At 39.4% G+C, this 26,637-nt stretch overlaps 2 protein-coding genes across 2 annotated transcripts in view; one reads left to right on the forward strand and one right to left on the reverse strand.

Annotated features, from left to right (window-relative positions):
• Positions 1-18,214, reverse strand: part of P2RY14 (purinergic receptor P2Y14) — a 40,083-nt gene extending 21,869 nt beyond the window's left edge. Inside the window, exon 1 of the mRNA XM_090275847.1 lies at positions 18,124-18,214. The gene's annotated coding sequence lies outside the window, so the exon portion shown is untranslated. The remainder of the gene's footprint in view (positions 1-18,123) is intronic.
• Positions 1-26,637, forward strand: part of MED12L (mediator complex subunit 12L) — a 310,414-nt gene that overhangs the window by 144,779 nt on the left and 138,998 nt on the right. The gene's annotated exons all lie outside the window — the stretch shown is intronic.

The raw sequence follows: 26,637 nt of genomic DNA on the forward strand, positions 1-26,637 counted from the left end.
TTCTAAAACTGTGTCTTTATTCTTGTTTTCATGGTTAAAACTTACATGCTACTGGAAGGCTACATCAAATTTTGACCCTCCGCTTGACTGCTGTCTAGTAGTTTCCCAGAAGCCATATATTATATTATACTTGATCAGCAGAGCCCCTGATTTTATTCATTTAAAAATATAGATAATCACTTAGAAGATAAAAGCTTCTGAGTGATAAATAGAAAAGCTGGGAATTATCGTGTAGAGTTGGTGATACTGTTAGAGACCAATTTCACATAAGAAGAAGCAGTTGAGAGAAGAACTAACTACCAAATAACTGCAGGGGTGTGGGAGGAAGACAGCAACTCTCGTTTGTTTGTAAAAATACTATTTTGGAGATTCACACTAATTGGTAACCCTCATGTGGGAGAGTGTGACTTATATATCTAACTATAAACTTTTTCATGGATCAAAAGGCGTGGGCATCTAGAGAATGAGCATCGCTAGAGGGAAAGTCTATGGCAGTTGAATACTGCTCAGCAAAGGGATGTGGGGTGTAAAGAGACACCCACAAGCAGTAACTGACATCTGCACTGCCATGTATGTGCCTTTTCCATACATCCATGCTAATCACAGCCCTTTTTCCTACAGCCATTCACTGTTTTCCTAGGGCATCTCAGGCAATCGATCTGTCAGAGCCTGCCCCTGAGGTGAAACCTTTGGCCATAGATTCATCCAGGACAAAATGAAGATAAAAATTACAGCAAACTTGTCTACTCTAGTATGGAGACAGAATCAGGGACAGATTAATCTGTGATATTTTTCTTTTTTTGCAATTAACCCTGCATAATGTATTTAGAGTTACATTTGGGAACAAAAGTGAACTCTGCCTCTTTATCAGCCTGGGGACATTGGGCTAGTTAGTAATCTCTCTAACTCTGTGTCTCCCATCTGTAAAAGGGCTCTAATATCACCTACCTCATTAAAGTTGTTGGGAAGTGTAAATATTTCCTGCCTGCTGTTGTTTCCTCAGCCAAAGTAGGTTGTCAGTAAATGGTGGGGGCTCTTATTAATATAATCGCAGGCTAATTGTTGCTTTATAATTTTCTTCAGATTGGATTATTATTGAATATATGATAGATACAGAGTGCTGTGCTTTTCAGTTTTGGTAAATGTTGATTTTTATGAAAAGATTCAAATTTGAGGAGGTCTCTGGCTCAGTAACGATGGTTATGTGAAAGCTCTCTCAGATGATATAGCCATGCATAACCCCAGGGGAAGGATTTCCAAGTTGGAAATAAGCAGTATGCAGTGCCTGGTAAAACCAAACCTTTAAAGATGGGCATACATCAGTGGTGTACTCTTTGGCCCGCATCCCTGGAGCCCTAGGCAAGGAAGCCAGGTTCCCTTCCCACCCGTGATCCCTGGTGCCACTCAGTCTCCACAGGAGTGTGAATGAACATGCTCCTTTCTTCACTGCTGTCATCTTGAGAAGTTTTTAGGGTCCTGCTATTTTTTCATATTGTAGACTAAATGTGTGGTCCTAAAATACCTCTTCATTGCCAGAAATTACATCAGACTGCTACCCAACAGGAAAGACTAAAGCTTGTTATGCTAATGGCACTATTTAGCAATGTCTAGATGAATCTCTTATTTTAAGGTCTAGGAGATGCCAAGTAATAGTAAAGGCAGGAAACATTTGTTTTTCCTTAGGTAAGAAGAACAAGAGTTCATATGAGCATTCTTTTTTATCGTGGGAAATGACAGTGTTGTTTTTAATGGGCGATAAGGAAAAAATAATGTTTGAATTTGCTGAATGATCTCTTGCCATTCACCAACCTAGTATCTCTTTATCAGTTTCACATATGAAGTGTGTACTGTTGGCCAAGACGCAGGGTGCTTTGCACTCCATTTCAAAAAACAAAATGAAAAGTAGCACATGATACAGCTGCTTCTGAAATTTCAGAAATGGTGCGGTTTTAAAGAAGAAATGATTATGAGAGACTGTAGACCATTTTGATCCAAGTTTTCTCAGAACCACTTGGAATGGCTTCAGTGACCTGGCCTGGAAGGCATCTTCATGTTGAGTCTTTCTCTGCCGCTCTTAATCTGCAACTTCAACTTAATCCTCCTTTTACTGTATGCCAATTGGCTTCTTATAGTTAGTCTAAATATTTATAGTATCTTGCCTTTTAGGCAGTTGAAACATTTGTTGACCTTGTGGTTCTGGGGGTGTGAGAGGCAGTTTGCCTGATTGGTTGAAAATAATGTCTCCTGAGTAGATTGCCTTACTTAGAATGTTGGCTAACGCACATACCGGCTTTGAGTCCTTGGGCATGTTATTATTGGGTTGGCCAAAAAGTGCATATAGTTTTTTCCGTAAAATAAAAGGCATTTTTCATTTTCACCAATAACTATTGATTTGCATATTTTGAGTACGTCAGCTGTCTCCCACGTAGTATAACATTATTTGCAATCAGTGTTTCAAATTATTCTCAATCAGTGTCTCAATTTGATCTCTGTCCACTTCAACTAGTCTACCCAACTGTGGAGCATCCTCCAGCAAGAAATCTCTGGCACAGATCTTCACAAACCACTTTTGACATGTCTGATCAGTTACATCACTTTCACCATACACTGCGCAAATTTTTGCATGTTTTTGTAGTTGTGTTTTTACTTTTCTTGAAATAATAAAGCATAATATGCTGAAAATGTTGCTTATTGTCTTCCATCTTCAACATGAAAATGACTACACAAAAATTCACCAGTTTTTTTAAGTTTCCTTTAAATGCACACTGGTATGACAGCTGTCACAATACAATCTAACAAAATTGTTTCAAAGAAAGTTAAAAACAGTTAAGTGCTACTGGAGCCATTTTATGGGACAAACCAAATGAACTTTTTGGCCAATCCAATACTTATTCTCTCTCTGCCTTAGCGTTCTCTTCCTTGGGTTGATTTACACAAAAACATTAATAATATCTATTTAAATATTTTTGTGTGTTCCTGGCACATAGAAAAGGAGAATTAATGTTGCCTGTCATAAGTATTGTTTTTTGATGAAGAACTAAAAAAAACAAAAAAAACAAAAAAACACCTTAAAGGAAACTTGCATTGTAGGGGATTTCTTATTACCTCTAAAAGATAATGAATGCTTGGAGAAAACCTGGTTTTGAAATGGAGCTTAATAATATTTACAGATGTTTATGTTAGCATAATTTTCTTCTGGCCTATATTCAGACTGTCTTCTGTCTGAGTGTCATTGGGCCATTCAGTATAGATGAGAATGAGATTAGCACATATATTTAAATTTCAAATCTTTTCCTTGTACTACAGAATTTGAATGGTAATTAATATTGGCTATTTCTTTCCCCTTTTTCCTCTATAACTTGCTTTAGGCACTTTGTATGTAGACAACTTAAGAATCAATTTGTTTTGGCCTCGAGCTCAATTTTCCTGGCATAAAGCTATATTTATTTTCTATAAAATAAAATAGTTAATGAAGATACAGATCCAGTAGGCATACCATTTTAATCTGTAGCGTTTATAGGCCCACATTTGGGGTTTGTTTTCATTCAGAGGCACAAAAAATGCCACCCTGTAATGGATTAGAAAGGTTGGGATGCTACTTCGTCACCAGGTCAGAGGCATAATCAAATGCTCCAGACCCTCACCACTTTCTTTAATTTGTTTGTGCTCTTGTTGTGACATAAACAATTTTAATGAGAGAATTGGATTAAAAATGACCTAGGATCTACTAGGCTTTTTTTTTTTTTTTTTTTGGCAGTTTTTGTAGTATCTTTCTAAAAAGTTTGTCCACACTGTTTCTAGCAACCAGTTTTAAAACTGTATGTGTGTGTGTGTGTGTGTTTTGTTTTGAGTGGCAGAGCAGTAGATCCCGTATTTTTCTATTGAAATCTTAAACAGAGCCCCAATGAATAAAACAGATAAAAGTGCACCTCTGACTGCAGGTGGAGATGCAGAGAGCAGCTAGCCTACCTGCTCAGTTCCCACCCCCTTGTTGCTCCCAAGATATGTCTGTGGTCCCCTATTATTAAGACATGCAGTTTGAAAACTGTATGGATCTAGAAGACTTTTGTTCTAGAATAAGCCTATACCACTTCTTGCAACTATAAGCTTTATAGATAGTTTAGTAATTCAAAGCCAATGAAATTCCATTTGCTTATTTTTGCTGCTATTGCCTTTGCCTGGGAAGACATATTCAAAAAAATATTGTGAAGACTGATGTCAAAGAGTTTATTGTCTTTGTTTTCTTCTAGGAGTTTTTGTTTTTTGTTTTTACATTTAAGTCTTTAATCCATTTTGAATTCATTTTTGTATGTGGTGTAAGAAAGTGGTTCAGTTTAATTTCTTCTTTTGCATGTAGTTGACCAGTTTTCCCAGCAAAAGCAAGCTGAGTGTCCATTGATAAATGGATAAAGAAGGTATGGGGTGTGTGTGTGTGTGTGTGTGTGTGTGTGTGTGTGTGTGTGTGTGTGTGTGTGTGTGTGTGTGTGTGTGTGTGTGTGTGTGTGTGTGTGTGTGTGTGTGTGTGTGTGTGTGTGTGTGTGTGTGTGTGTGTATGAAATATTAGCCGTAGAAAAAAATGAAGTTTTGTCATTTGTGACAACACGGATGGACCTAGAGGGTATTATGCTAAGTGAAATAAGTCAGAGAGGGACACATATCATATGATCTCACTTATATGTGAGTCTAAAAAAACAAAACAAATGAATAAACAAAATAAACACACTCACTCATAGACATAAAGAACAAGTTGATGTTTTCAGAGGGGAAGGGGGTGGAGGAAGGGTAAAAAAGGTAAAGGGGAATAATAGATACAAATTTCCAGTTATAAAGTCAGTAAGTCATGGGGATGTACTGTACAGTGTTGGGAATATAATCAGTATCATAATAACTTTGTATTGTGGTATCAGGTGGTTAATAGATATGAAGATCACTTTGTTAGGTATATAACTGTTGAATAACTATGTTGCACATCTGAAACTAATATAATTTTGTATATTGACTGTTCCAATAAAAAAATAAAGTTATATCTAGAATAGCAAAAAAAAAAAACCTCTATTGAATTGACATTTAGATGATAGATACTAGGTTACAAGGAGAATGTTGGTGGTTGGCTATGGAAACTCTTCTTAGGAAATTACAATATAAGGACACAGCACTAGGGAGACAACCAATTAATTCAGGCCTGGGCTTTCTTTCTGCTCAGAAGCCTCCTGAATGATTCGTGGTCTGTTGGTGTGGGCCCAGCAGGCCTGTGTGTCGTTGTACCTGGACTAAGAGGTAGGGGTTTCCCTCTTTACCCTGAGCACCTCAGTTCCTTCCTGGGACAATGTCAGATACTCTCTGGGTCAGATGTTGTCACGGGCAAGAGTATATAAGAATGAGACAAGCTCCATGAAATCTAGACTGTCTAGTAACTTTATACTCAATGCTGTATTTGACTGTGTCCTCCTCTTGTGACTTAGTTGGAATACATACATATGTGTATTTAATACACATATGTATTTATGAATGTATTAAATACATAATTAAATGCATTTATTATCAGTAATAAATCAGTAATACATTTATTTACCCCCCAAAAGCACTTGATAATGATTGGGAATGGAATGACATGGAACAAAAAGTTCACCTGAGATGTTTACTATGTTTAACTCCTTTTGTTTGAGTTTGATTAGTTAGTGTGCCTTAGGACTGTGTCCACACAACTCTCTTTGAAAAGCACTATGAACATCTGGCTTTCCTTCAGAAGTAGGTACTCCTTTTGAAGTGTGATGTATTTTTCTCTTTGCCTTTAAGATTTGAGGGGAAACTTTCTGATCTGAAGTACATTGCCCCGGAAAATACTATTGAAGAGACTTCCTTTACTAAAGGTTTAACCAAAACAGATGGATAGGGTGACCTTATAATTTATTATTTAAGCTGAGACTTTTGAGAGTGAAAAGGGCCATTAATTTATAATTACACTGTGGCTACAAGAGTGAACTGAATCTGTCCCTGGTGAACTGGAATATAGTTCACCCTAAAGTTGGTATGCTCTGAATAGTTAGAATAGAAATTTTGAATATGCAAAGTCTTTGGAAAGCCCAGGACTTACCTGAACCTTAAAATGAGTCCCCAGACAGACAGGCTCTACCTTGTCTTTCTTTGTAGTAAATGCTGCTGTGATGTAGGATTGCCATCTACTGTGAGCTGGTTTATTGAGCATCTACTATGTTTAAGTAGTTCTAGTCTTTAGGAAGAATCTTTCTACCACCACTTAAAAGAGCTCATTGCTTTTTTTTTCTTTTTAAAAAATTTTTATTGAATTTATTAGGGTTACATTGGTTAATAAAATTGTATAGGTTTCAAATGTACAATTCTATCATACAGCATCTGTATATTGTATTGTTTGTTCAGCACACAAAGTCGAGTCTTCTTCCATCGCCATTTATCCCCCTTTTACCCTGTTTTACCTTCCCTTGCCCCTCATTCCTCTTGGCAATCACCGTACTGTTGTCTGTGTCTATGAGTTTTATTTACTTTTTAGTTAATTCCTTCACCTTTTTTACCCAGCCTCCCAACTCCACTCCCCTCTGACAGTTGTTAGTCTTTTTATTTTGTATCTGGGTTTATATCTATTTTGTTTGTTGATTTTGTTCATTAGATTCCACATCCATTGCTTTTCCAAACAAAGATCCCGGCTTACAGTTTTGCACTAATGCTTTTTATCCCCCCTGTTCTGTTATTCTCTGCTCTAATTCTGATTCCTTTATGATGACCCTGTGTTAATTCATCCTGTTCTCTCCCTTCTGTTATCCCTATATGTTAATTCTAAATTATTTAGACCCAAATCCATTTTATTTTATGTGATAAATATTTAAGGTTTGTAAGCACTTTGAAGGGGACTTTTTATTTTTTGGTTGACTCCAGCATTTAGGTCACTGCTGGGGACATAGTGAATCCTCACTGTATTTATTACTGGTATGGCTGGGAGATCACTGTGTGGGGTAGCAGAACATGAGTGTGCTTCAGCTGGAAAAAGAATGCGGCCTGTTTCAATTAATGGACATAATTTTATCTAGCTTAAAACCCTTTGTTTAAGAGTTGATATTACCAGAATATATAATGAACTTATGTTCACTCTTGTTTCCCTCTTAACCTAGTTCTACTAACATCTTTTTAAAACTAGTTTTTAAGGACAGTTTACCTAGTACAACTGATTACTGATCAGGTCTGTTCCTTGATGATCACTTTCCTAAGTGTGTAGGCATTAGGACCTAGTCTTAAAAAAGTAACGAACTTCTTATTTGTGTGAATGACTGTAAGGAAGCATTTCGCCCTATTCAGAATACCACTCCTGCTGTAGTTGTGCTGCGACAGCTACAACTAACTCAACATTTATCTTTATCCTCTTTATCCGAGGACATCACATCCATTGTGCCGGTCTGTAGGTTTCCACCTCCCCAGACTGAGTTCTCTGAGGTCCTAGAGTGTCTAGCCCCTATCAAGCATTGTCTGGTGGCCCCAATGTGTTTAATGACTGAATGTCATTGGCTTTGATTCTCTTGACAGGAACATCTTCAGAGACATGTTTTAGTTATGCATTTAATTCTGAAACAATAGAGAGGTGGAATTTTCAAAACTACATTATACTCTTCCTTAACCTTCATTTCAAAATGCCTGTATGTGAGAGAGAATAGGAAGGTGTATGAATGTTGGAGAGGGAGAGGGAGGGAGAGAGAGAGAGAGAGAGAGAGAGAGAGAGAGAGAGAGACAGAGAGAGAGAGAGAGAGAGAGAGACAGAGAGAGAGAGGTATTGTTGGTGGAGTTTCATTGGCAGGCATTAGACGGTAATTCATTGGTATGTAATCGAGAAATGGCCATTAGTTTTCTTACATTACTTCTATTAGGGAAGTTGGTTGCTTACCTTAAGGAAAAAGCCAAAATGCCCACATAAAATTCCTTAAGCCAGTGGTTCTCAAAGTTTGGTTTCTGGATCTGGACCAGCAGAATCTGCTCAGAACATGCTAGGAATGCAAATTCTCAGGGGTTACCCCCCCACCCCCCCAAAAAAAGCCTGAGTGTGGGCCCAAGGATACATGTTTTAACAAGCATGTTAAAGTGTGAGAATCACTATTAAACCAACAACTTGTAGCAGCTTTAAATTATGAAGATCTTTCAGATTTGATGAAAGCCAGAAAGTTAAAAAAATGTACAAACACATTTTATACAATAATAAGGGAATTGGAAACCTCTGTTTCAATATTGTGGTAAAACTATGCATTTTGATTTTTCGAATATATTCTATTAGAATTATGAGATGCTAAGTCACACACTAGTGATTATTTTGAGAATTTGATTATTACTCATTTTTAGTAGCATGTGTAGCCTTGGCCTGTGGTTCACCCCCAACTGTGGAGAGCTCGCTCACACACTGAGAATTCTCCGGACATTAATCCTATGTGAATGTCAGCATGGCACTTGTGGGGTGGTCCTGCACCTGCTCACTCAGCCGTAGAGTTGACATGTGAAAGCTTCTAGCGGTCTCCAGCCCAGCCAGTTAACTTATTATATATATATGTATGTATGTGTGGATGGATGTTGGAGAGACCCCCACCCCCCAAAAAAAATCTGGTGTTTGTGATGGTGGAGTTATTTTGAGAGGCATTAGATGGTAATTGACTGGTATGTAATGGAGAAACACACTTTCTCGCTCTCGCTCTCTAAGGAATGCATGGGAAAATTAGGAAACAGAAAAGTGAATAGAAGAAAATGAAGGCGACTGGAAAGTTTATCCTTGGGTAACCAGTTATTTTGTTGTAAATGGTAAAATAAGAGGTAAAAGAAGAGTCACTTGCTGACTTAGACACTACAGGGGAGTTTGTGCCTCCTAGTTATGCACTACGATAGTAGTAATAATAATAATGCTTAACGTTATTGATTTTTGATAACATACCAGATACTGTTCCAAATTTCTTATTTATATTAATTAATTAAAACCTGATAGCAGTGTATGAGGTAAGTACTGTTAATGTATACCCATTAAATGAAGACAATGAGGCACAGAGTGGTTAGGCATCTTGCCCAAAGTTGCACAACTAGTAGGGATTTGAGTTCAGTCAGGGAGATGCTATGGTTCTGTCTTAAACTTGTACCCTCAGCTGGTCCTCTAGGATGATAAGGCAACACTGCTGTGAATTACTGTTTGGTGGTGGTGGTAGCGGTGGAGAGGAGACCCATGTGCAAATGTGTAGGGGTTGAGGGATAAGGAAAAGGACATTTCTTCAGGGGTCACGTGGGGATAGAGACAGGTCGAGTGTGCACAGGTCTTTCCTTTTAGGATGGTTCAGGACCCTTTAGTGGTTTGGTTTATCATAGCCACATTTTGAAATATCTTTTAATCTTTTGTCATCAACATGTGGAACTACTAAAAGAATACCTGCTGATAGGAGTCTTCCCAGCTTGCCTTAAAGTGATGAGCATCTGTTTAATTTTAAACTGGATGACATTACATTTTCTATGCTGAACAATTCACAAACTGCTGGAACCAGAAGGACGTGCACAAATGGGCATTCACAATTTGCTACTCTAATGAGGGCTGACAGCATTATTATGTCACTGAGCCTTTAAATAGTATTTGTTTGTAAAGTTGCCTTGTACTTTGATCTTGACTTTAATGCCAGTTTGAGTATTAACTTTCCAAAATGTTATGAGTTTTGTATGCTTCATCATTAATTTAATTTCCCTTAAAATTACTTCCCAGAACACTAAGTGCAAATTTTTTCTTTAATGTTATTTGAAAGGAAAAATCCAAGGGCAAATTGATTTAATACACTCAGTGAGTAAGGACCTATCTCTGAGGTGTGTGTAATGTAGAGGATATGGGCTTCAGGGTTGGAATTCCTGGAATCAAAGCCTCCTTCCCTACTTATCAGCTATTTGAATCTGGCTAAAATACTTAATTCGTCTGTCAATTGGGAATAACTCTGTATGCCGTAGGATTGCTGTAAAACTTCCATGAGATAATGCAAAGCACTAGTGCAATGCCTAACGCATGGAAAGCCCTCAATAAACATTAGCAATTATTAAATATTGGAGAAGCAGATAAGTGTTGGCAGAGATGGAGATCTCTGGCCATTGCTCCCAAACCACCACTCACTTAGCAGCACTATCTAGGCTACTTTTTTTTCCATGTCAGGTGTTAAAGCGCTACCTTTTTCTTTAGAATAGTTGCACACCATCCCATCAAGGGAAGGAATCATGATGTAATCATTTCTCTGTTAACACATTGTATGCGGGTGTTTTGTGCCGACACATGTGGGAGCAGGAGATTTTTTGAAATACGCGTGTGAATTTTGTTGTTACGTAAAGTCACTATAAATTGAAAACTACTTTGAATTTTCTTTATGAAACTTTGGTTTTCTTATTATGGTGCACAGTTTGCAAAAAAATGTGATTTTCTGTGTCCCACATACAATGTGTTAATAGATATTTGGATTATTTCATATTTTCCTTATCATTATAAACATCTTGTACTCTTATTTCCTCACTTCCTTCTACATTCGCCTCAAAACTTTGACGGTTGTGTTTTGAGTTGGTCTTCAGTACCACTGCTGTGATTGTTTCATTATTTAGTAACACTTCTTCGGTAGGGTACCAGGAAGAGTTTTATGTTCACCTTGCATAAAATTAAGTAATCACTGGATATGCCGTCCTGTAAACTGAAGAACTGCACTCTTTCTTAAGGACAGTAGCAGTGCGTTTTGTCAGATAAGGAAGAGGAAACCACCTAAGATCTTCCACTGAAAATTTCTTGTAACCCCTTTTTAGGTGTAATTAACTAATAACCCTCAATTCATTAGTTGACATATAATTGTGTAAAATGCACATAACCCATTATGGAACATTTTCTCATTTATATTTGAAAGACTTCCTTTTTCCCTGAAATTGTTTCTCCTCAGTTGCAGTTTAATTTGTGTATTTAAAAATTTCTCTCTGCCCTATTCAATGCTGGGAAGCAGGAGTCTTCCATCTGGTCCTCCTGCCTCCATACCCCCTCTCCTAACCCCGTCGTGTCCTCTTCAGCCATGTGCAAGAGGGGTCTCTAAGAACACAAATTGCATCTTGGCACTCCTTTGTTCACACCTACCCAGTGGAGGTGGGGTGGAAGAATAAAAGCATTGGTTTGGCTCCTGGCCTGCAGGGCCCCCTGAGACCTGGCTGAGTGCCACTTCCTCACACCCCACCCTCCTCCCTGACTACACTCCCTGTTCTCTGCCTCAGCCCTTCAGTTGCAGCTGTGCTGGCCTCTTGCAGCTATTCCTTCTCCAACATAACAAGTTACATAGTGTGGTGAAGATGTTAAGTGAGGACTTACTGTAGTTAGGTCTCCTTTAATACCTTACTTTACAAGACATTCAAGATCCTCTATTAGAATGAGAACATGAACTTATCAAAGTCAAAGTGTAAAAAGAATTGTGAAGTATTTGAACCATATCATGGGAGGTATCTAGAAATCCCCAAATAATAAACTTTTAGGCTCGTAGTCAAAGTACCCATCAGTGGAAAGCAGTTTGTTGCTGACTGAATGAACTTAACATTTAACACAGGTTGTCTAGACTCTAGACATTATTAAAATGATATTTGCAAAAAAAATTATATTTGCACAAAAGCACTTACTATATAATCTACTCTTTGCATGTACTCATCCTCTTTCTTTGTTGTCCTCATTTCATTCAGGTCTCCTGTTCTGATCTCTCACCTTAACTGTGATTGCTCCTGAGCATCTCATTCACTGGGCAGTCCCCAATATGTCCTGCCCCAGTTGTGCTTGGTGGTTCTTCATGGCAGAACTGCTTGTTACACTGCGTTAGTTAGTGGCTTATTGTGTGTCCATCCCCAGGATTATAAACTCCTGAGGTTAGGCACTTGATCTCATTCACTACTGTATCTTGAGTAGCTGGAGTAGTGCCTAGCACATGGAAGTACTCAGTAAACACTTGTTGAATTAATGAAGAGTAAACAAAGGGGAGGAACATTTGTAGAAGGTAATGTATAATGCTGTATTCAGAGACTTCATTCTGAATATTGATTATAGAAACTAAGAGTAGGTTCTTTGGATGGAGGTTTTATAGGTAGGTGTGCAGGAGAAGGCATCTGTTGGTGTGCAGGAGAAGGCATCTGTTGGAATGTGGATTTGCTACATTAACTGTATGCTGTCGACTGTGCACCAGATATTATGCTTACTATTACAATAGTTCTCCTTAGGCGGGTATTTTTTTCTGTTTTTATGGATGAATAAGCTGAGCAGGCAGAGGCTAAGTGATAAGCTAGAATTCGAATATATCTTTTTGGCTTTCATTATTCTTGTCATCAAACCACTGTACTATATTACTGAGAAATGAGATAATGATGGTGATGGCACCAATAAACACTATTTTCATGACAGTCATTCTCTGGGCACTTTATGCATATATTACTTGGCTTGGTAAAATTAAGGTCTAGTTGTCTCCCTTCATGAGAGCATGGCATACACATTTTGTTAGGTGTGGTAGGACTGGTATAGATAAAAACTAGTGAGGCAGAATGTTGTTTCCGTAACATATTTAGTTGGTTAAGATCCTCTTTTTTTGCCATCCATCTATAAAACATTTGTGGAGAAACTTCACTGTGCCATTTCCTTACTAGGCTAGGGCCGACTCAGTTCTTTTGAGGAGTTGATAGTCTAGGTCTAGGTCTGAGTTATTTTTACTCATGTGGCTTCTCAAGTATTTGAAATTTCTCCTAATAGTTGAACTAAACTAACAAACTGGACATGACTGGCAATGTGGTGAGTTTATGGTTTATGAAGGAAAATTAATACGTAACTTTAGTCAGCAGACCTGTACTCAGAAAAAGTCTTGCTACAACACCCAACGATTAGGCAATGAGTGTACCTTGCGTATTTTAATTGAAAAAGTTTAACTTAAAATAAGTTATTTTAAGGAGATATTTACCCTTTTCCAAAAATAATTCAGACGATTTAATTTTTGGGGAGCTAGCCAGTCACTTGCCTCAGAGGCACTTGGGTGGGGGCTGACTGCTCAGTATTCAAGCTCTTCATAGACTCAGTGATAATACAGGCTGCTACCTAAGACCTGGGCTTTCTTTTCATCTCACAGCATAGCCTGTCTCTTCCTTTTTTCACTTCAATAAAGGTGGTTCTGGCAGAGATATTTATAGTAGGGAAAGAGGCAGTGAGATCCTGTGCTGAAACATAGGCAGGCATTTTCAGGGGCTAGGCAGGAGAGAATATTAAACACTACAGGCCAACTCCTAAGACATTTAACTGAGTTTAGTATCGTTTTCCATATTCCAATTCTGACATTAGTATATGCAGAGCAATCAGCTCTAGTCAAGAATTTGTGTCAAAAACAATAAATATCTGTTGGCTTCTGATGAGAATAGAATCCTTTCCAAATTTCTATAAAGAAAATAAAATGTAACTTATTGTTATAACATGCCCAAAGATTCCCACTGTAACTGAGTAAGTGTCATTTCCTAGGGAAGAGTAAGGATATAAGGGTTTGTCTTTGTGTCTGTTAGAATGTTAGTGTCCAGAAGTCAGGGGTGCTGCTGCATGCAGTGTCCCTCGCGTCTGGAATCATGGTGGCCACGTAGTGAGGAATTAGTGTTATTGAATGAATGAATGACTAAAATGCCTCTAGAATGAGACTGAGCTTTCACTCATCCTCAGTAGTAGGATGGAAATGTTAGTTAGATAAAGTCTCCTGTCAGCTCACCTACCAACCTTTTGACGTTAGGGTTGGACTCACTGGAAAGATCCTCTAAGCAACAGGTGAGTTCTGCTTTCCAGCCAGGTGTCTCTCCCACAATTAATGGAAGGTTGACACATTTCAAGTCTGTCTAGTGTGAGTCATTCCTATAATCCAATGACGTGATGAAAATGTGTGTGATCCTGGAAAATTGAGAATCAGGTTCTTCTCTTCTTCTCTCAAGTGACCACACCTAAGTTGTGTATAGTTGACCCTTGAACAACACAGGGATTAGGGTCGCCAGTGCCCCATATACTTGAAAATCGGCATATAACTTTTGACTTCCCCTGTTAACTATATGCCTACTGTTGACTAGGAGCATTGCCAATAACATTAACAGTTGAGTAACACATATTTTGTATGGATTATGTAAGCTAAAGTAAAGAAAATGTTCTTAAGAAAATCACAAGGAAGAGAAAGCACATTTACAGTATTTATTGAACAAATTTGCATATAAGCGGATCCATATACTTTAAACCTATGTTGTTCAAGAGTCAACTGTTATCTCCTTTGGGCCAAGCCTGAGCAGCCAAATAGCTGATGTTTTTCCATTTTCTTTGAGATCCTGACTTCAACAGCAGATGTTATATAATTGATTAGAGGCTACTACCCCTCTGATCTTAAAGATGAAGGGTCAGAACATATCTAAGGCCTTTGAAGTTTTTAAGTAACAGCAGATGGAAGACTTCACTAAAGAGTGAAAAGCCAATAATTTAATTTAGGTTGAGTGAAGACAAAGATTTCAAAGGAATTAAAATTGATGAGATCCAAAAGCATATGACTAATATTTCACTTTGCCTTTAAATGAACAGGTGGATTGAGAAGCTTTGTGGTAAACTTGGTTTTTCTGTGAATTAACATAGCGACATTATTACTATAAAAATAAGACTAGTAAGTACTCAGGGGGAAAAAAAAAACTCCCTTGGAGCCAGAGATTTGAGAGAAGGATTTTAAAGACTTAATGGAGGAGACTTGATTCCACATGCTACTCAGGAAGATGGGAATTTAAACTAGATTTTATAGTTTGTTGGTGGATGCTTTTTTATAAAGCTAGGATAGGGTACCTCTGTTGAAATTGGTTTGTCCAGCCACACTCCCTAAATTTTTATGAGGCAGTGCATCTTTTAGCATTGAGGGATGCTATGGGTTTAGTGCTATATGTAGCAGCAAGAGTTGAAGCTAATTTGCAGCCTCAAGCAATAAACAGAATCCAACCAATGAACCCCCTTTGTAGCGTCTAGTCTGAACTATAAGGATGGCTACATAATTTATTGTCCACCCAGGACACTCCTGAGGTAGAAGCGGGGGCTATACAGTTATGTCCGACAGCAGGTGGAAACTGGAGAGGTCCCAGGATTTGGGGTCACTTCACCCAGTGGGATTCAAAATTGAATGTGCAACAAGACCATCTAGGGGGCTTGATAAAGCATAGATTGCTGGGCTCTACCCCCAAAGTTTCATAATCAGCAAGTCTGGGGTTAAAAATTTGCATGTCTCACAAGTTTACTGGCGTTGTTTGTTGTTGGTGCATCTTGTCTGGGGCTACACTTTGAGAACCACTGCTTTACCTGAATAGGCTTGCACTGATGATGTGATTTTCAGTTAAAAGAAACTCTCCTTATTGTCCAGTTCTCCTCTGCTAGAGAGCTGTCTGCAAGTGAGGATACCTTTGAGGAAGATGGCAGAATAAACTCGTTCAACCTGTGTCTATTTGGACTCCCTGTTCTTGGCTTTCCAGAGACTGATTACTCTGGGAGGCCGAGACATCTCAACTGTGACCAACCTAACTTTCAAGGAAATGCTGAAACCAAATTGAGTAACTGTGACCCCTGGTTTCTTACCATAGATACTTAGGCTTAGGGAAGCATCAATACCTAAATTCAATTAGAGGTATTTTATAGAGCGAACACTGTTTTGGGCAACAATATTCATTTATTCAGCAGTTGACTTCAGAAGTGTCTTAGATCTAATTGGAAATATTCTGCCCGCCTCCCTCCCTCCCTTCCCCCCTCCCTCGGTCAAGAATAATGTAATGCTTAACTATGTAGGGAAAATACACTGCTGTTACTTTTTAAGCATTTATTCATTATTTTGCCCTCATTAACTGGCTTAGATTGAATGAGAAACTTATAGTTTTATTAGTAAGGCAGATATGTATGAGCAATAACCTATAGATCAGTGGTGCTAAAGAGTGGACCCCCAGATCACCTGGGAATTGTTAGAAATGCAAATTCTGAAGCCCCAACTCCAACTTAATGAATCAGAAACTTTGGGGAGTTGGGCCTGGGGATATGTGCTTAACAAGCCTTCCAGGCTTGATGCACAGCAAGGTTTGAGAAGCACTGTTGTAAGTGCTTTTATATCTTACCTGTTTTGGTGTACAAAGGTATTGAAATGTCCAAATTATGTTTGCCAATGGTCTGATATATATCTGCCTTGATTAAATTAGTCTTTATAATAATAATAACGAAAACAATAATGATGTCAGGCCACATTTACTGAATGCTTCCTACATTACTGTGTCAAAGACTTGACCGATATTACCTGATTTAATTATACAGTAGTCGTGTACTAACGCCATCATTGTGTTACGGATGAGAGAACGGAGCTCAGGGAGCTCCAGGTACCTTGCAGCCTAGTGTACCCATTAACTGTTTTAATGTGCCCCTCTCCCCACAACCCCTCTCCCCTCCACTTCTTCTAACTAAAGAGGCTTTCTTTTTCTACCACTCCTCCACCCTGAATTTTCAAGATGTCAGGGATAGTTATAATTTTACGCTTTTAGTTTAACACCCCTCCCCACCAATGTTTATGTATGATATGAGACTGAACATTCCTGTAGCCAGGGAATTGTAAATACTACCCTACAAATACATGCTTGAGGATGAAAGTATTGGTTGAAGATGACTGAAGGATGTGCTGATTGGTGATTGGTGGGGTAGGGTAGAGGGGAGTGGGTGGGTGTAGCAGTGCTCACGCCGGGCTGACGAAAACTGGGGGCTGTAGGAGTTGGCTGCGCTCAGGAGGCTCAGGCTCGTGCTGAGATCAGCTGGGTGGCCTTGGTCAGCTGCTGTGAAATGGGCACTATGACATCTCTTTCTCTATACCCTGCCCACTTCCCCTTTTGCGTCTGTATGCTTTGAGTATCTAGGTGTCCCCTCATTTCTTCCTTACAAGCTATAACAGACAACCGTTTCAGCTCATGTGTACATTACCAGTGTGTGATTGTGTATACTTTTATGTTTGTATTTATAGATTTTATTAAGTGAAACTTATTGATATGTTCACAAATAATAAAATGTCATTTTGATATTTTATAATTAGCACATTGTTTTCTTGTTTTTTAACTTCATGTCTAGGTTTCTTAGTGCTAAAATTATTTTTAAATGTTTTTGTAAAAGTTAAAAAAATTTTAAATTACAGTTGACATACAATATTATATTGTTTCAGGTGTAAAAGAGTGATTAGACATATAATTTACAAATTCATCACCTCTGTATAAGTCCAGTACCTATCTGATACCATACATAATTATGCAGACTAGTGTATTTATTTTAATCAGTATGATCTTTGATTTATTTTCTTTGAAGAATTAGTTGTTCTTAAAATATTTCTGGACTAAATGGATTGCACAAGATTGATTGAATATGCTGACAGTGTGGATCTGTCCCAATTCCCTAAATTTATAATGTTTAAATTATTTTAAATAATTGAGCTGATTAGTCATAGATCATAATAACTAACATGAACTCAGATGTTTGCTATGCATGGGATAGATGTTTCTACAGCTTATAACTCTTTAAAAGTAAATAAATATCTTTTTAGGTAATTGGGGTTAACTTATCCAACAGCAAAAAAGATGAAAAGCTTTTTACCTATATACGTATATGTACAAATAGATACTAACTGTATATCTTTGTACACAGGCAGTTGCAAACAAAAACATGTTTACATGGACTCATAAATATTATTGTGATAATTAACTGTAGCTTTTAGAGGAAATTTTGATACACATTTACAAGCTTTAGAAATGTTTGTCCTGGATGAATACATTTTAAACATTTTCTTTGCTATTTCTTCATCTCTTATATTTTGACAGCCACAGTTGGAAATCACAGATACTTATCAATGATAAAATTTCAGATTGGATCTCATAATCAGCATGAGCAAATATATTCCCGTAACCACCAATTACAGTTCTCCAAGAAAAAGGGAAAATGCGGATAGTCCACTGCCCTCAGCATTGCTGCTGCCCCTTCTGACTGCTCCTTTTCATTCACACACCTCACTCGCACACATCAGCTGTCTCACAGAAACACTGTCTCCTTACCTGCTTCCAGCTCTCACCTGTGAGTCAGGGAGCACTCATTGCAGGATGGGTCTCACTGTGCGCTCCAAAGTAAGACTGTTAACACGCAGAGCTCTCACTCCTCTGAAGAACAAATGCAAATTGGGAACTTGACAGAAACCACAAGATAGTGGGTTGAGTGTCACTGCTGAGTTGGCCAACTAGAACTTCTTCAAGGCTGGGAAATGGAAGGAGGAGAGATGTCTGAATCTCTGTGGGTGTCTGGCTGGCCTCTGTGCTAGTTTCTTTGTCCTTCGGTGGTTTAATTCCTTCTTTAAAATTTGTTTCTTTTTCTGCATCTTTGCATCATCTGGCAAATGAACAGCAGGCAGCAACCTCAATGTGTTTTCTTTTTAAGCTTTGCTATTGCCACATTCAACATGTGGTAAGAGGGGAGAACGATGGTGGGTAACTGAGGCAGGTAAGGTGTTGTTCTTTCAGAAACACCCTCCTGAAAGGAAACCAGCAATCACACAACCTAGCATGTCCACAAACGGGTGGTGATTGGAGTTACGTGGAAATGCGGAATTAGCGTTTGAGCAAAGAAGCATTTTGACACCAGTGACCACATCTGCTAGATAAGGGGTGCTGCTAATGTTTTTTTTTACATTGATTTTTCCATATTTGAGCATTACTGACAAATAGATCATGAGTAGGACTTCAGATAAACTCACCATGTGTTAATCTTTTGCCAAGTTTGTGTTGCTTATGTTGTTTTAAAAGCGAGAGGTAGGGCCCCTTCATATTTTTAATTCCTTTCAAGTTCAGTAATATAATTTGTAGCATCCTGCAGAGTGCTCCAGTGTCTCTTCCATTGGATAATAGTGTACAATTATATCTGGAAGTACTCAGAGTTTGGCTACAAAGTTCACATCAGAGTGTGTGACTCAGAACCAGAGAAGAACCAGGTAAGAAAGAAAGAAACTGGTCTGAAAAGCTCATTATAAAGCTCTTGCACTTTAGGTGTGTTCACTCAGGTGGTGGTTCCATCGCAAAGTTATGGGCTAATGGCTGAACTTAGAAAGTTCACTTCAATTTAAAAACATAATATATACATTTACAGTTATATAATTGGTAGTACTTATTCATATGCTTATGAGACTGCCAACTAGTGCTCTCAATACTTATGTGTACCTACTATGTGTAGTAGGCAGTGTTCCACATACTGCAGGTGTAGTAGTGACCCAAGTCCCTTCCCTGATGAAATGCATTTTCTTATTTTGTGCCTCACACACAAACTTAATAGTCACCGCTGATCCATTTAATAGACTTAGCAGAGGCCTGAGGGACCCACAGTTGGTTTAGAGAAGCTCCATGTGGTCCACACTGCTGCTTTGAGTAAGGGGGCTGAGAAAACCAAAGTGCATACTGGGGCTTGTTGGTTTCAGCTGCAGTGAGATCTGGCAGGTAAATAGGCAGATCTGGCAGGTAAATAGGCAGAAGAATAGACAGAAGGATGAGCCCTCAGAGCCTGGTTATTACCAGGGCACATTGCAGAGTCTTAGAGATGTAAACATTATGCTGATTAGATGGATGATTTGGCAGTACCACTCTCCAAGTTGCAGCTCTCAAGGCTTGCATGATTTATAGCAGGAGGTGCTGTTTATTCTGCTGGTCTCAGAAACACCCATTAATCATCCTAGGCACTTTCTTGTGCTTCTTGCCTTCTCCAAGGGGTTTCACCCCATGCCTGTTACTGAGTATGACTGGGGAGGAAGTTATAATTTCTTCCCCTGGAGTGACTTGTTTTCCTCTTGGTACTAGAGTTCCAAAGCCCAGGGTCAAAGGGATAGTCCTCTAGGTGGTCACCTGATGGCAGATGGTCCAGGGAAGTGAGGTAGACCCTGTGTATGGCCTTCAGGGAATGAGGAACTGTGGAGAAGCAGAGGTCAATCTTGCAAGATTAGCTGCCACTTTGCCAGAGCTTGTCAGGATGCAGTGTTGCCTCTATGACTGAGCCAGTTTAGTCAGAACCCAAGTGCTGATCGCATTGTTGTTTTAAGTACTTTATGTGTTCTAACTCATTGAATTCTCCCAGCAACTGCATGAGCTGGGTGGGTTTCACTACTATCACCTCCCCCACGTTTTTATTAGTAGTGGAGGAAACTGAGGCACAGAGATGTGAGGTTAGGCCCCACGGCCCCTGGAATGGGATTCAGACCCTGGCAGAGGAGCTCCTGGAGCTATGATCTGATTTTGCATGCTGGTATGGGGACAGATTCATAGATGGAGAGCAGATGACAGCTAGTTGGGGGGACAGGTTAGGGGGTGGAGGGATTGAGCAAAATGGAAAAGGACTCATGGATGTGGACAACAGTGTGGTGATCGCTGTGGGGAGCGGGGTGTGAGAGGACTAAATGGGGATGGAGAAAACATATAATAAAGATTAAAAATATATATACATATAAATCAGATACCTTCCAAATTTGTGAGCACATAAGGTCTCGTGGGCCAAAAAAAAAAAAAAAAAAAAAACCTGACCGAGCACTGCATTTGACTGTGGGAGGTCAGTTTTTGTGGCCTCAGTTTTATTGTTGTATCGGAAGGTAGTGGGGCAAGGAAGACAGAGGGGACCGCCGGGGGACTGAAAGGGAAAAGCCATCCATGGGGATAAGATCAAAGCACAGATACACATACTCTCACACATGTGCACGAGGAGCGCTTTGTATTATTTCCTTTTGCAGCCAGTCTACATTGGAACCATCTGAGGGGCAATTATTTCTGTTTTTACAGAAGCAAATAGGGCTTCAGGAAATTTAAGTTGCCCGAGCTAGGAGGTAGCAGGACTGGACTTGCGAGCTGGTCTTTAAGGGTTCAGAGTTGACTATTCCTTCCTCAGCCCAGTGGCTTTCTTACTGGTTCATTAATTCATCGAGCATCTGAGAGCCGGTTACAGGACAGCCTTGTTGGGAACACAGGGAAAGTCTCTTCTCATCGAAAAGTGCTGTCGATGCACACAGAAAATGTCAGTCTGAGATGAGAAATGGGAAGAGAGTGATGGCAGGCAAGTGAGGTGGTGCAGGTGGTAACGATCAGATGCCGGGCCATGGTAGAGGCTGCACTTGGAATTGGGAAGGCAGACAGGCAAGTATCCAAGAAGAACTTGATGAACCACCTGTTCATCTTGAGTTCTCAAGATTGCAGTCTCAAGATAGATTGTCTGCCTTAGCAGAGTTTTTGGCCATAGGACCTTATTAACAAGGGGACAGGGCAGGTGTTGTGGTTTCTCTTTCCATGTTTGGGGAACTTGTTAGAGAGGCACCTTGAGCTTCTGCTTCTTTCTCCTGGGCCTTCTGCTTCCCTGGGCACTCTGAGCAGTTCTCTCTAACCCTTTTAAGGTCATTGGTTTATATATCTGACTGGCCATCAGCATCCCCTGGGGAGCTTTAAAAATGTGTATTCCAAGACTAGTTCAAATGAATCCTTGCATTTTGGGCTCAGGAATCTATATTTTCAAATGTGTCTGGTTAATTTAGAAATGTGGCCAGGTGTGAGCATTCCTGCCTCCCTGTTTTAGAACCTCTGATCTTACAACACTTGGGGGAACTCTTATCTTCTGAACAAATGCCATGCCTGGCAGCCTGCTTTGTTTAGCTCACTCTAACTGCCCAGGCCCGTTATCAGCTACTGTCATAGCTGTGGACAGCCATGCAGACCTGTGCCCTGAGAGCAGAAATTCTGATGATCAGAGTGTTAGAAGGGTGGCATTAATGAGAAGGGAAGTTCATAGAGAGAACTGGAGAGAGAGTAAGGCTAGAGCAGCCACAGATTAGAGGAAACCCAAGGAGGAAGAAAGACTTTCAGAAGGGGTTTATCTAGCAAAAACAATGATGCCTGACTTCTCCTGAGGCATTTCAGATCATCTTTTATCAGTCCCACTCTGCACCCCCACTGGCTGTCAATAAATGATATAAATCTGTTTTACACTCTCTGCTGTTACTCCCTCTTCTTAGCAGTGAAGTCTCAGGAGTGGAGTCTTCCTTTATTTATGCATCTCATTCTGTCACCCAGGTTTTGAAAACTGGCCTCAGCTCTCCCACTCTGTGGACACATGGAAACACGGTTGGGCATATTTGAAAGTGACACATGTTTTAGTGCAGGACTTAAAGTCAGCCCTGCTACCATTTTGTGTTTTCTGAGGTTTATGCTAAGCATTCTGTTGGTATGCTTAGGTGAGAACATTAGGTTGTATACATTTTTCTCTATTAGAATTGGAAATAAGTATTTTGTTAATATTTGCAAAAATATTTTATCCCGACAAGCTATTTATCATATCTCCATGTATTCTGAAAATTAAGTGTTTTTTTAGCAACAAAACTCAGCTTTATTCAATAATAAATAATAAAATAATAATGGTGATGATTATAAAATACTAAAAAATAGTGTAAAAATTCAAAAATAGAGGACATGTTCCTCCCTGTCAGGATTCTTACTATTAAAAAAAAAAAAAAAGGAAAAAGCTAAAATCAGAGCTATGTTTTTTCTTTTCTTGTGATGTTTTGGTTTATGCTAAATAGTTCTGTTTCCTCAACCCCTTCCCATTTTATTTTGTGGATCCCTTAGATTAAAGTGCTGGGGAGGGGGTTTCATCCTGATTAATCTTTTCCTGAGAACCCTCGACAGACCCCTGACAAGACTGCCACACCCAGGCCACCACACCTGCCCACAGACACACATTTCCTTTCTCCAACATTGTTTCCAGGCCGGGCTCTGCCTTGTCAGTAATAAAACTGGTTATATATAAACATCCCTTGTGTGTTCATACTGCAAATAGAGTGAGCTTAACACACGTAATCCCTGAATATGTCTGTTATTGTTTCCACTCAGTTTCCATCCTGCCTGTCAGCAACTGCCTTCAAAAACTGGCTTTCTTACCCTTGGTGTTTTAGAAATGTTCTGTGTTCTTCCTTACCCCAAAGTCTTTTTTTAAAAAGTAAGTACAAAAACAACTTTATTGGCATTTCCTTACCCCAGATTTTCCCCTTTTGCTTCGTTGGATGGTAAAGAAAGACTAGTGCACTTTGCTTTTTCCCCACTGGCAGTCTCAGACTTATTCATGTTGGCCCTGTATAGATGTACCTTATTAGTAATGCATGATTTTGTAGTATTCTGAACTTATTTAATCAGCTCATATTGATGGACATTTTGATAGATATGAACATTTTTTAATTGAATTTACTGGGGTGACATTGGTTAATAAAATTATATAGGTTTTAGGTATATAATTCTATAATACACTGCATATCATCTGTATATTGTATTTTGGTGAGTTTATTTTAACCATAGAATCTATTTCCTGGGTTATACCATGAAAAAAATAAGAAAAAAAGAAAGATTTTGCTGGCAAGTAGGGCGCATGTGTGCGTGTGTGTGTGTGTGTGTGTGTGTTTGTGTGTGTGTGTGTGTGTGTGTGTGTTGGGGGCATGGCTGCAGATAATTCCACTGGCCATTGGGAAGTATATTGGGATAAGAATACAGAGGATTTTAGTACACAGGCCAATTTAAACATTATATGAAAGTACTGAGATGCTTAAAGGAAGCAGTAGCCCTCTAAAAGGGCCTGTGAAGGGGCTGGTATCTGAGGTGGCTCTTACCATATGGCTCTGCCATTTCTAGAACGGTTGAAAGTCAGCCTGGGATTAAACAAAGGGTGTGAACAAAGGTAGGATGGAAGGAAAATTTGCAGAGGTGGAGTGGAATATAATGTGGAGGAAACCAATGGCCAGGCTGAGAAGTTCCTGGTTCAGTATGCCCCCTTTTAGCTTGTAGTAAAATGACTGAAGATGTGCTTTTAAAAGCATATAATGGCAGGAAAATGTTGAATGCAGATGTGCCTTTGTGTTTCTCTAGGTGAAGCATTAGTAGCTCCTTCCAGGGTCAATGCACTGAATTACTAGTGAAGGAAGATGGCAGGAATTGTGCCATTAAAAAACATAATTAGTCACTGTATTGTAAAACAATGCCTTGTTTTTTAACTTTTTGAAATGAATGACAGTCGGGAATTCATCGGCAGTTGTGGCCTTATCTTTACCTGAGAATTATAATAGGGAAACAAAAGTCTAGTACAATTGCTCCACCTTCTGGTAGGTTGACAGAGTAACGTCTGAATTGTCTTAATTCTGCTTCCATCTATTCTCAAGACTTGCTTCAACCAACAGTCACTCTCTCTGGAAGTGTCCCTGGTACCTTGGGCAGTGGCTGTGCTTGCTGGCTTCTTCTGGTATTCCCAGTGCTCACTACCATAGCAGGCACTCAGAAGTATTCCGTTGAGTAAATATATTACCAATATATGGGAAAGGCAGAGAATATTCCCCAGCTGTGTTCTCTGGTTCTATAGTTAAAGATATGTGAGATGATAGAATTAATCTGAGAACAGGACTAAATACTTTAAAATAGAGTAATGTTGTCCCAGGAGCAATTAAATTGTCTAATCAATTCTATCTGCACACTTTTGAGCTCCTTTTATAGGTTTCCGAACCCCTGACCTGCATAATGATTCAATTTAAGATAGGCAGCTTAGAGGATAACACACTGCTTTATAAGACAGTTTTCTTGCTTAGTGCTCTACCTGCTCAGCTTTTTAGTAAATCGTTAGAACAAGTTGGAAAAATGAGCCTTGAGAAATCACTGAGAGAAGCTTGAGCTGGAGTGAGATTTAAGAATGTAGAAAATTACTTCATTTTTGTTAGATAAACTTCCCCAGAGGTGTTCTGATAAACAGATGCCTCTTGTTCATGCTGTAGGGATGTGTGGGAGGAGAGCACACCAGCAAGTTCAGGGCCCGTGTTGTGGTGCTGAGACGTCAGGGAACTTTACTGAGGGTTAACTGAAGTCAAAGGAGGTGCTGGGGTGATCTCATGCAATCTCTCCTTTTTTCTTAAACCCAAAGAGTAAGCCACATCTGAAAGTATGTAGAATCAGTCTTTGTCCAGCAAACTGATATTAGCTAAGCACCCTTGCGTGTACTTTTGGATAATGTCTGGTTATCTATGGCAACTTAATTTCCTTGGTGGCCTGACTGAGAAATCCTTTATGGTTTAAAGCAATATGGCAGAGAACTCATACATCCTTTGTTAATAACATGAATTCAACAGTGATTCTTACGCTGTTTTGTGTGAAGCAATTGGCATTATCAGAATGAAGAGTCAAAGAGGCCAAGTTTCTGTTTTCAGTCCTTGAATGGACTGTTTGAGGAGCAGCTGGGCTTGTTGCCCTTGTCTGATCATCACGGATTGTGACATGGGTTGAATGAGGTCTTGTGGCTTAATCGCAACAGGGAGGCTAAATCGGAGCCCATATTCTCACATGGGGTGGGGCCTCTGCAGCCTTTCTGGAGCATCACAAACTTCCCGTGGGTGGCCTTTTTCTCACTCGTGGCTGTGGGTCACCTGCCCTCTGCCTCCTGACCCGCCTGTTTTGTTTTAGTTGTCTCCCTGGAGGCCTGTGCCCTGGGAGGGCAAATGTAGCCACTGTCTCTAAAATCTGCTGAAATCATACCAGTCATATTTATATTTGGTATTTAATAATGGTAAGAATGAATCATGATGGTTTTGTTGTGGAAGGAAGAAAGAATTTAAATTAAAATTGAGATTAAGTGTTCTTCCAGGAAGCAAAAGCAGACAAAAATATTCAGTTTGGGTGGGCTATGTTCTTTCTTGTAGCATTAATCAAAACTGCTGGCAACAAAGCAAAAACCGTTATCCACACTCCCAAGAAGCAACCATTAGAGATTGGTGTTGAATAGCTGCTAATTCAGCATGGGGGCGGGGGGCGGGGGGCTCATGGTTGGTGTTAGGAAGCTTGAAAGAAGAAACTTTACAATGGGGCTTCTCACTGAAGGAAGGGCTGAGGTCCTTAAATTCTCTTCTCTTGTGGTAAGCTGCCTGCTTAAGTATAATAGGTATCACGGCCCAGACATAGGAGCTTTCATTATGTGCTATGAGTGTGGGGCCATCTGTCCGGGTTTGTCCACACTGTCCCAGTTTATACTGGTTGTGTCAGTTCAGGGACACTTTCACTCTCAAAAGTACCCAGGCTTTGATAATGAATTATATGCTTGTTTTAATTATAAGGGAATAAAATGATCAAATATGCACAATTGAGTGGCTTAACTTAATGTTCTCTTAACATTATTACTTTTCATGTTTATTAAAGAAGTTAGTGAGCCTTTGATGAAGAGCGCTTCTGTACTTCCAGTCCAGCCTAGTGGCAGTGTTGATGTAGTTAATTTGTGTTAATAGCATTTGGTAACATAAATAATTAGCAAGGCTTTTGGTTGTATCAGTAATACCTTTAGGGATGCATTGCATGTCAATATTGAACCATGGTTAAAATCTGAGCTTCTGGATCCACATTGCCTGAGTCCAGTTCCAGCAACAGTCTTTCTGAAGTGCGTGACGTTGGGAATGGAACTCGGACTATTCACCACCTAACATGAGGTGATGCTGGTGCTTCTTCAGGGGTTTGTCAATGGGGATGAAGTGGGTGGATACAGGT

This window comes from Furipterus horrens, unplaced genomic scaffold (assembly GCF_987537825.1).
Source record: "Furipterus horrens unplaced genomic scaffold, mFurHor1.1.pri manual_scaffold_1, whole genome shotgun sequence".
NCBI classification, from domain to species: domain Eukaryota; kingdom Metazoa; phylum Chordata; class Mammalia; order Chiroptera; family Furipteridae; genus Furipterus; species Furipterus horrens.